The sequence below is a fragment of the Xiphophorus couchianus genome, chromosome 23, assembly GCF_001444195.1.
Source record: "Xiphophorus couchianus chromosome 23, X_couchianus-1.0, whole genome shotgun sequence".
NCBI lineage: Eukaryota > Metazoa > Chordata > Actinopteri > Cyprinodontiformes > Poeciliidae > Xiphophorus > Xiphophorus couchianus.
In genome coordinates, this window is record NC_040250.1 from 21219763 (window position 1) to 21231841 (window position 12079).

Here is a 12079-nt window from a genome sequence, read left to right on the forward strand (position 1 = left end):
GCCAAGCCTGCTGTTTTTCTCTTATGATTCTCTTGGTAATGACACCCACAACGTGAGCGTAAAACAGGAAAATCCCTTCAGGTAGAGTGATTGATCTGAACAAGCTTTAGTGTTCAGGGAATAACATTAACGCTGAGAAGAGGAAAAGTCCCTACGGCTCTTGACAAGGGAAAAGATTTTTCCAGCCTTCAAATGGGGGCTGATAAGTCCCCCTGGCACTGGTGGCGACTGATGTTATTGATGCAAAGCCTACTATCCCCCCACCCAGCAGTCAAAGGCACCCATTCAGCTGTCGGTGACGTCACATCTGCGTCAGGGAGCTTGGAGAAGCAGACATCACATGACAGCACTTTTCTTTTTCATGTGGTGAGTTGAGGAAGGAGACTGAGGAACATTGGAGCTTCAGCTGTTAATCTTTCAGGTTTTTAAATGCCAGGTTCATGGAAGAAAATGACATTTTCCTCCTGTTTCAGTTCAGTCCCTGTGTAATTCACAACAGTCAAAAGTGATGGCCCCCACATACAAAGTGCCCAGAGTCATCTGAGCCCTGTGGCATTTAGTATGATCTAACATGTCTGATTGGTTTATCACATACCTAAATGAAAAGGCCTCTGAGATAAGAAAATCTGTGGGTGAATCAGAGCCTTGTTTTAACCGAGATAAGAGTGATTGTGGCCCTAGCACAAAACTCACAGCACCGCTCTCAAGCTGCTTGGTTTTCAGTGTCATCGGTGCTGTGGGGAACGCTGAAGGAGAGAACTTTACAGGCCAACCATTACTCAACCCAAACAGTTCTGCTTTAAAGACAAGAAAAAACACAAAGACTAATTGTATGTCACAATCGCAAAGCAACCTTAGAAGAGAGCACTGGTAGAGCACCCTATAGAGATCAATATCCCAGATGCTAGAGTGCTTTTTTTTAAATAAATCATACTTATTGCTTGTTCTCAAATGTTCTGTTTACAACCATAAAGTTCAATTTGTTTCATTAAGTTGAGTGTAACTATGCAGTAGAGGGAAAATTATTTTGAATTTTGTTGTTGTAAAACCTCAGTATTGAAGGCTACGTTTGTGTAATTAGATTTTTGCCTAAATACTTGTGTACTCTGAGGGCTTTCAGAGGTTCGTCAGAGAACACTAGTAAAGAAAGACATTGTTGAAAGAAAGGCGTAAAAACAAATCACGTTTTCAGTCTCCTTCAATCTATTTAGAAGACACAGCAAACACGTGAAAGGAGAAACCAACACTGAACTTATTTGAGAAGCGCTGAGTGTGGTCTAAAACCAACTTTCACGTCACCCTGAACACAGCGAGGCTGATAAGAGTTCACGACAAGACGGATGAAGCTAAATCCAGGGCAATGTTGGAGGAAAGAGGGTTAAAAGAACTGCGAGTGCGGAGGAGGTTCTCCTCTAAAACTTACAACTTTAAACATCAAGCCAGTGCTCCGGTGGAACGGTTTAGATCAAAGTATATTCATGTGTTTTAATGACCTCGTCAAAGTTCAGACCTAAATCCAAGTGAAGCTCTCTGGCAACACTTGAATAGAGCTTTTCACAGGGGCTCCCCATCCAGTTTGAGTGATCTTATTTTGTACAAAAGAATCAGCAAACCTTTCACTCTGCAGATGGGAAAGCTGACGCAGACATCTCTCCGACCGCTTGCTTCTGTAACTGCAGTAAAAATGTTTCTACAAGGTGGTGACCCCAGGGTGGCCGAATACAAACCGATGCCACACTTTAAGATTATTTGCCATTGGTCCACCACATAAACTTCTAATTCAACGCATAATGCTTTTTGGTTGTAATAGGAGAAAATAGAAACAAATTGCTTCTCTTCGCCCTAAAATTTGGTGGGTTGCTGGTTCGATCCCCACTCCGCCCACCTGTGTCGCTGTGTTCTCGGACAAGACACTTCACCCGCCCTGCATGCCGGTGGTGGTCAGAGGGCCCAGTGGCACCAGTGCATGGTAGCCTCACTTTTCTCAGACTGCTCCAGGGCAGCTGTGGCTACTATCCAGTAGCTTGCATGCAGAATGTGAGTGAATGACTGACTCTAGTATGAAAGACTTGATAAAGCGCTATACAAGTACAAGCCATTTACCATTTACTGTTTCCTTTAGAATTGATTTTAAAGTTTTGTTGTTGACATTTAAGGTACTGAGCAAACTCCTGGGGACATATTTAGCATCTAGGTGCCCCATAGATCTGTTAGATACAATGATTAGTTGCATTTAGATGTGTGAAGCATCAGGCTGGTTTTTAGATGAATCTAAAAACCATTCTGCACTCACTGGCTTTGTAATACAGCATGACAGATACTTTTGCTTTGATCTTTTTATTATTTGTCGAATATTTTGCATTTTTCTGTACTTTGATGTCATTCTTGTACTGTCTATACAGAACTTTGGTCACTGTTGGCGTTTTTAAATGTGCTATCTTCAGTAAAAAAGAATTATGCACTTGAAAAAACTCAAAAGATTCTGAATGATTTTTTTAAGGCGCTAAGTTTTAAGTCAAATCTTCCACAGCTTGCCTTTGTGCAAGCTCTGCTGAGTCCATACATCCAACCTCTGGCTGTGAGTATTTCTTGGTAATCTGCACACATACCAGAAAAGTTCATCCCGAGCAACTTTGATTAGGTTTGAAGGTGCCTTGTTGAGGCTCGTTAGAATATGAATAAAAGCACGGCATCCGTCTCTTTCTTCTCCAAGTAGTATCTGCACAACCTGGAGCAGCGCTTCAGGTCATTGACTCGCTGCATCGAGATTGAGTTTTTTTCAAACCAGTCCCTATAGGTATAACATGGCACAGTTAGATAGACCAATGCATATTAAATCAATGTCTTATCCTAAAACAAAGCAAATACTTAGTGTCAAATCTCAGCAGTGGTTGTACATTAAGGACTTATACTTAATGGATAGTTATTTCTATTTGTTTGTTTCTTATAAATGAGTCAGGCATCTTTCAGTTTATAGTAAAACAATGTAAAATTAACCACAGCTTACAAAATATGTCTTTGTGTTGCTTACACTATAGGATCTCCAAAATTATTCACACCCCTCTGAATAACACTTGGTAAGATTTTAGCAGTACAGCAATTAACCCCTTTTTAAATCTGATAATAATGTAACCATGGTGATTTGGAGGTCCTTTTTGATCAGTATGTGTGTCATTAAGGTGTGTTTATTTCTCTAAATGCATTGTGCTGATGTTGTAGTTTTACCGAGGGCTACTATTTATTTTTGTTATGTAGAATTATAACTAAGGGGCAAGAGTAGAAAATTAGCTATAGCTGCAAACTACGTGTGGCACATCAGTTGCACTCTGTGAAACTGTCTAAGCATAAGAAAATACAATTCAGCAATTATTATATCAATATAATTGCTACTCAGCTTTTTGAATGTTTTCTATGCACACATACTGTAGATAGGTTACATACATGCATACTAGCTTATCTGTGAAGGGGCTGGTTGCTGTCAGTGGTTGTTGGGCAGGTGGCAGAAATATCCTGTTGATAAAATAAAAAGGTTGCATCAAACCTAAATCAGCCAGAGGCTTGGCAGGGATATAAAATATGCCAGGCGAAGACGTAATTTGTAAAGTTTTTTACGAGCTTATATGGTTAATTACATTTCACTTCTTCGCATAGCATCCGATCAATACATGTTGAAAATGTCCTCAGTCCATTTATTAATTTCTCATTATATATTAGCAGGTGTGATACTTCATGGTAGTTTAAACACTTCCTTTGAGTTTGCTATTGAGGAAGTCGAGGACTTGTGATGCTTTGGAACGTGTTGCTTTCAAACCCAGATGGAGTGAAAGGGGCACATGAACACAGTGGATCACCTTTAATTAGAAGTCAGTAACATGACACTTAACCGAATAAGTTTGCATGTGGACACGTTCATATTCTTGGCAACATTCACAGGTTGGCTCTCATAATAGAATGTGCAATGGTCACATTAATTAGTGAATGAAACGCTGCAGTTTTTTATGAAATGCTTGAAAAGGTTGTTGTTACTAAAGTTTCAAAGTCATCTTCCTATACAGAAACACAGCTTACATCATATAATGGGAATGCCAGTCAGTAAGGAGAAATCCCCAATAATCTATTACTCCACACCCTACAAATGATACTTTGTTTTAGCATCTTTTGACTCAAAAACAGCATTCAGTCATTTTTGGTAGGAGTTTATCGGCTGGGCACATATTGATGTTGTGATATTTGTCCACTCTGTCACTCAAGAAGTCTCCAAATCGTTCAAATCTTTTGCACTCTGTCCTCTTCACACACAGATTGTCAGATTTTTGTGGTCTACTCAGTTAGGCCACTCCAAACCTTACATTTTCTTCTGGTGCTTATACAGCGCTTTTTGTAATTACGTGTGTTATCTTTTTTAATACTTCTTTTTTGATAATCTGAAGCATACAAAAACATGAGTAGTTATGAAAAAGATAAAGACTTTTTCTCACCACAGAATAGGCACTGTGTCCAGAGGCAGCGTGGGGTTTTAAATAAGTGCAGAAGCTTGGTCTGGAGGGACCTTTTATCTGGCTGCACAACGGACGTGGAACCATCATTTCAAAACAAAAAACATATATATGAAAACACTATGTATTTTTTCCTACAATCAAGACGACTCTGTGTGTACCGTTTGTATTTAATGACAAAATTAACAATAAAAATCAATCAACCAAGGATGAATAAACAAGAAGCTTGTAAAAATCAAAGCAAATGTTAGAAAAAAAGTCCAATGTCCAAAGCTGTCCAAACCTGCTACATTATGAAATCCCCCAACAAAAGGAAACCGTCATAACTTCCATTTGTATGACAATAAATCATAATGTTTTAAAAACCAGAACAGTTTAGTGAACTGTGTACCAATAAACAATTGTGGCATCATAATCTTGTAAAACCAGGGCAACTTAGTCAACACCTTGGATTTTTAACAGCTGAAAACATAAAAAATGATAAATTTCCCTTTAACACAACCTTAATATTTTTATGGGAAAATATTTTTATCAGAGTGAGTCTTCATACTTGTAATCAGAAGTAAATTTCATTTATTCTACACCTTTTAAAGATTTGGACATGTGAACAAAATGATTAATATCATTAGAGAAGTGAGTGTGCACAAGACTCACTCCTCACTCGCTGTAAATTCATTTACAGATTTGTCAGGAAAATGAATTAAATACATTTGAAGGGAAATTAATAGACAATCTTCAGATATCACAATGTTGAGCTCTGAACCACAATCCTTTGATCTTAAGAAGTTAAAATGATATTAAAGAAAGACATAATGTTAACCCAAACCAACACAGTGCTAGGACTTTTTATTGGAGGTTCCTGCTCCACTTCTCTCCATCTCCTCACTCTGAATGACATTATCCTGTCCCGTTTTTACAACTCCACCATCACAGCTGACACCAACCTCGTCTGCTACTTAACAGAAGCAATGAGAAACTTAATAGCAATTTGCAAAGAGTTTACAATGTTAGAACACAAATAGAATATAAACTTGAGAAAAGTCCTAAACACACATTAAGTAAATTACTGACTTATGTTGTATTTTTCTTGAGCTGGTAAAACAAACCTATATATAATGTAGAATATACACTCCTATTGCAGGCACCATAAGCTGAAAGCAAATTTAATAGTTGTTCTTGATCATTGGCTGTGCCTGGAAATCAGATTTGTACCTTTTTAACACAACGCTTGCGTAGCTCTTTGATAGAGTTGCACATTTTAATAGTCAAGCACTCAAAATGTGGGCAAATACTCAAAATAAATGTTTCCTTTTAATCTGAACTCCATTTGTGCACCATCTACTGGAGTCAGGATTTATCTGAGAAAAAAAAGAACAGTCCTGATTGTCAATTTCCTGCAACTCTCAATGCGCTCCATAGCAGCTCATTGAGCTCTTCCACCAGAAAAAGTCAGGCTACGTTTATAGAGAGGCACAGTTGTGTGATCCTGTTCCTGTTAAAGTTTCCATTATCTCTTCAAAACCATGTATGCAAGACAAAAGAGTTGACACAGCCAACCATTATGGTACCAGGTGAAGAAGGCAGTGTTGGATAATTTCCCCTCATGCTGACATTTTAGAGATTTATGGTTTAAATAGTTCTGCCTATAAATCAATCAATCAATCAAATTTTATTTGTATAGCACATTTCAGCAGCAAAGCATTTCAAAGTGCTTTACATCATATCAAACACAGAAACACAATGCAACATAGAATCAACAATCAAAACACGACATTAAGTCAGGTTCCATCAACAAATTTGTAATTGATTACGTTTCAAATACAATTCTAAACAGGTGGGTTTTTAGTCGAGTTTGCATCCATAAAAGATTTAGCTGTTACACTCCTACTGTGTTATATGGAACAAAAAGCACAGCTGATAATTAAACATGTGAGTCAAACAACTGACATTTAAAAGGAGAAATGCACTGTAAGAAATAAGCTGTCAAATTTAAAAATAGACCTCCACAATAATGAATTTGTCAAACCTTTAACAAAGAAAGACTGGAAAGTAAAGTTATATTTGTCTTCAGTTTGTAACTGGTAGTAAATGCTAATTTGGTAGCATTTCTCCCCTGTATTGGGGTAAATCAGTTTAGTTTAAAAACATTTTATGATCATTTTATGACCGATAATTAGACTTAGCCGTATTTACTAAGAAAGATGTGTTTTATGCTTGAATTTTTATTCCTCTCAAATATCCCAGCAATGACCCCGCAATAACATTATCCCATGCTACTTCTTCATGATGACTGTTCAAAGTGGCTCCAACTCTGAACTTCTTCCAAAATCTTCTATTCATTCGACCACTTTGAGGCACTTCACATAACACACTGACCTTCCCTCCCTCACAATATGGTCAGCATCGAGTGTGAAACAATCAAAGGTGGCTGAACAAGCCAAAGTCAGCCAAGTTCAGCTACTTCTTCCCGAGAAATAATATTACATCTCTTATTTTTTTTCTCCACACAGTCCGACTGTTTCAAAGCACTTGAACAAGCGTCTTATCAGAATCTGCTCCCTCCACTCATGAAGCCCAGCCTACAGCTTCCTCAGCATAACCTTGCTTTTTCCATGCCACTGCAGACTCAATTGTGCGTGAACTCTGCTGTCTTGGTTAGTTCCCTGATGTTGGCTGTATGTACTCTTTCAGCTTTAAGCTGATTTGTGCACTGGAAGTCTGCACATATTAAATCTAGTCTGCTGAGTTTTTCTCCCTTTGTTGCTGTGAAAACTCCAGTTTTCTGCCTTTCTACTTCCTTCTCTTGTTTGAGGCTTGAGCGAAGTGTGCTCCGTGCTTTTAACATCATCATTTGCTGACAAGCAACACCATCTCTGCTCTCCAGCCTGTGACTTCTTTAAGCTAAAGCGCCTTGTTTTAACTTTGTTCGTGATGGCTGTGAAGAAAAAGTAAGATCCATGGTTCCTATCTAAAGTCTTCACTGGGTGGTGGGGTACATCCTGAACAAGTTCCAAGAAAGACCCGGCCCGGGTGGAGAACCCAGGACATTATTGCGTCAAGCAAAATCTGTTACTCCAAATATACACCCAAGAAAGTCAGGTGAAGAGGGGAAAAAAAGAGGAAAAATAAGTATTCAGATATTTGTCTTCTTACGTCAAGACACAAGATAATATTGTTGTCAGAACACTCTTGTTAAGGAGATTTTTGATCTGAAAGAGTTTTATCCTGTTTAAGAAAAGGTTGAATGAATGAATGAATGAATGAATGAATGAATGAATGAATATGCAGTATACAAAGACTGTACCAAATGTCAAGCAGAGTGGTGGCAACAACTTGCTGAAAGCTTGTTTGGCTGTCAGTGAGCCTGCTGTATTGTACAAAGTGGGGAGAACAATGTAGATGAAGAATTATTCTTGAACTTCACCTCAAATCATAAACTAGATAATTGATATTTGGTTGCAGCTGGTTGTTCCTACTGGAAAATGAACTCAAAGGCATACCAAAACTACTTTTGGAGTGGATAAAGCTGACTAAGATTCAGTCTATGTTATGGCCCCATACAGAATTTATAAACTATTCTTAAATATTGAGTCAGTGCCAGGAAACCAGCAAGTTTAATTGGGCTCGCACACTTCTGAACAGAAAACTGTGTGTAATTTTGATCCTGTTTAGAATAGCGAAAATCCATTCAAACATGTGCTTCGACTCTTGTTTATTTAACTTACTGGAGTTTTTTATTGTACAATCATAAGGCCTCGTTCGGTGTTTGACTTTCCACTACGTGTAAATATCTGACTGGCACATCAGCCAAAGGCAGGAGGTGTTTCTCCTGGGGAGAGGCGACTCCTGCTGTGAGAAATAGGTTTAAAGAGCAGAAAAGTGTTCTACTGTGATATAGTTTAAGGCCCAAATCGATGTCCAGATTAAGTTTTGATGTGCCTGAGGGTTGTCATATCATATTGAGACAGATGACCTGTGTGTGTGGTGAGGGGGCATGATGCCAGGAGATGTAATGAGGTGGATCCTTCCCTTCGAGAGCGGCTGATCAATATGCCGCTCAGACACTCTCTTTACAGCTCGAGCACTATTATTTTTTAACACTGCTGACACAGTTCAATTAAAATTGTGCAGTAGATTAAAAAAAAAGAAGCCTGGATTCAGAGGGGAAGCTTTCAGTTTCAGTACATTTAATCATCTGCTTGCTGTTTGAGGGATATTTTACAGCACCTTATCATTTTTATTATATCAAAGCAGTCACATCCTGATGAATTTTGATCAGCACTTGAACACAACTTCATCTCTCTGTCTGTGTGTGTGCAAGCGCGGTGAGTTATGCCAAATCACGAATCCTCTGTCACCACTCCATCAGGCGTGTTTAGGAGGAGACAGAACAAGTGTGGAAGTGATTATATCGCGGTGCCTCGGAGCTGTACACAGAAATCTGATCAATATTCAATCTCAGTTATTTCACCCCGCATTACCATCCCACACCGCACCGCAGCGCTCAATGTCTGGGAGGGAGGGGATCCTGTCGCCTCGCTTGCCAAGGGGGCAAGAATCACTTCATCACAGAAACTAACTGGATTCTGCGTCAATAAGGGCCTATTAGCCTTCATGGTTTAGGTAGATGGAGATATCCCAGTGAACATCTGAGACGTCAAGAGGAAAACTTCCATCAAATGAGTATTTGCTTGGCTAGACGTTTCATTTATTAGTCCTTTCTATTCTACTTAGTGGAGAACAAACTCCATGTATTAAAAGTAGCTTGCAGGGAAAGTAGTAAATTACTGCTTCAAATAGTACAATCCTGACTAATATAAACAACGTATTGAAACAAGAAGCTGTTAAATTTATGTCATTTAAAGCTGATGAATCACCGCAACATGCATTGCTTTTGTAAATATAAAGTAGCCTAAGTCTAAATTTCCCACACGGTTAATAATAGCTGTACGTCAGTGGCTTAAAAATAAATAAACAAAGAAATACAATGATGCCTGTTTGTACTTATAAAACTAATCAGTTTGTAAAGGTGGATGTGAGGAATACCAAAAGATGCAGGCGATCCCTTTCAGATCACAGGCTTTACTCCAGGTAAACAGAAACAAAGCTTTAAAAAAATGCACAAGAAAAAACACGCACATTATGAAAGTAAACAGGTTAATGTTTCACTTTAATCCTCAAACCTTTTCACATAGAATTACATGATAAAGGCCAGTATGCATTTGTGCTCAGCCAGCCTGGAAAGTGTGCCTGGATTTGCTCAGTCCAGTGCTTTTGCTTCTCTGGTTATTTCTGAATCTCTCTCTCTCTATATATATTTTAGATATAATACCCCATTATAACTACTACCCTACTGAAATGGTCACAATTAGTATTCTAGTCACATTCATCCCAATGTGACTAGAATATCTATGTCACTGATGGTATTATTCTAGCAGGACTTGAGATAAAGGTACATGGCAGATGGGTATTGAGTTTGCGTTTGTGTTTGCGTCAGTGCTTTGCTGATCTAAAGGCGGAAAATACAAGAGAATAAAGCAGAAGGACAGATTTAATAATAATAAAAAAAAATGAATTTTTCCTTCGTAAGCAAACACAATGTATCCTGCAGGTTCAGTGAGAAAATAAAGTTGACATTGAAGATCACAGTCTACTTATTAAACTGTTTACTCTATTTGTATCTGTGGTCAGTAATGTACTTACGACAAGAATCTTGTTTACTTGATCTTGTCTGAAAAAGTCTCTTTTCATAGGTTTCCTGATGAGTTTGGCTCTTGTGAGAAGAAGTCGGCAGCACGATTTCTCTGAACGCCTACATGAAACCTCAGAACACTGTATTGATCTCAGGGTCATTCGTCTGCTATATGAGTGCGTCAAAACTACCAACAAAGGCACAGCTGCGTGCGTGCAGCTCGGTTTCCCACATGGCCTTGGGGGAAGGTGGTCAGGAGCACAATGCTGGTCATTATGACAACTAAATTCAGAGCATGACTCCACTTTCCAGTTAGTAGGCCTAGTTCATTGCACGTAGCTACCAAAGTTGGTTTTGCACACAATTAGGCACATTCCTGTATCTTTATTTTTATTTTACCTTCACAAGTGGAGCATTACAACTTTTCACTTTAGAGTATTTCTGCTTTTGTACCAATGAATTCAGGCTGTGATTTAAAAGGATGAACAAACATTCACAATTCTGTAGCTTTTTGCTGCTTTTGTTGACGTTCATGGTGCTACTTGAACATGAACACACACAAAAAGTCACATTATTGATTAAGTTGACCCTTGTTATTTTAAAATCAAAAAATGCTACTCTTTGTAAAAATGTGGAGAAAAGCTAAATAAGTTATTTCAAGACAAAATATGTATATACTTTTAACATTAGTATATATGAATTATCTCTGTCTAATTTTCTATCAGAAACAAACAGAATGTGCCTGGTAAATAGATATTCCTCCCCTTAAAGTTTCCTTGTCATTATGATGTATCGTTTAATAACATAAGAATAAATGAAGAATAACAAAGTTTTTGTGAACATGGTGAAAAAGATTGAAATACCAGAAAGATTTTTTTTTTGTTGAAAATTTTAAATCAATGTATTTTTTTTTTTTAATTGAAGCTTCTATGAAGTTTTCAATGATTCTATTCAACACATTTTCACCTTGGCATTGCAAACCAATTAAGATGTACAAAGAGTTTCACTTTTAAATGAAAGCGCATATTTTTGGTTTCATTTGAGGACACAGGATTCAATCATGAATCAGAAGGCTCAGTGTTGATGGGATACAGCAGGGTGATATGAAAGTCATAAAGTTGACAGATTTTTCCCTATGGAAAGTGTGGCCTCTTGGTTGACCAGAAAGCAGGGAAGTTTGCCTTCCTTCAGCTATCTGAAGGAAGGCAGGAAGCAGAGTGTTTGCTTTCCACCAGGACAATAAATCCAAACAGACATCAGAGCTATTTAAAGTGCAAGGAGCTGCAACAAGTGTTGCCCTCATGGCTCTCCGTCAGCGGTCACAAGACCTCATCCCCTGTGAACATTTTTTTGGGACAAATGTGAGAAGAAGAAAAAAATCCATTGGCATTACAAGACAGAGCTGGAATGTGTTGTTATTTGTTTGTTTTTTTTACTTTCTGAAGAAGTGTCAGAAAAAGGATGGTCGATCGTGAGCTCTATTAAAAAAACAACAATGCAGACTTTGTTGAGAGAGAGAAGTTTTAAGCACCCAGAGCGGTATCGTTGCGGCAAGGGTGCAGTGGAAAATCGGATGAGAGACCAGTCACATGTAATCTGCGGTCAGACTTACCCAGCGTGCGAATATGTGGGTAAACAGGAATAACTGATTTCAATGTAGTGTCTTTGAGTGTCCTAATAAAGCTCTATATAAGTCTGATGTAGTTTCATTTTATTTTATTTAAACTGCGATGGATACAAATCTGGAAAACACACTGTTTCTCTCCTCAGGGGTTGTCTATCCACCCTTAAACTACTGCTTGTAAAGCATGAAAGTGAGCTTTGTGAACCACAAGAGATGCATTGAACAACACACTCTGCTCAAGCATTTAGCCAACAAAAATGGATGTTA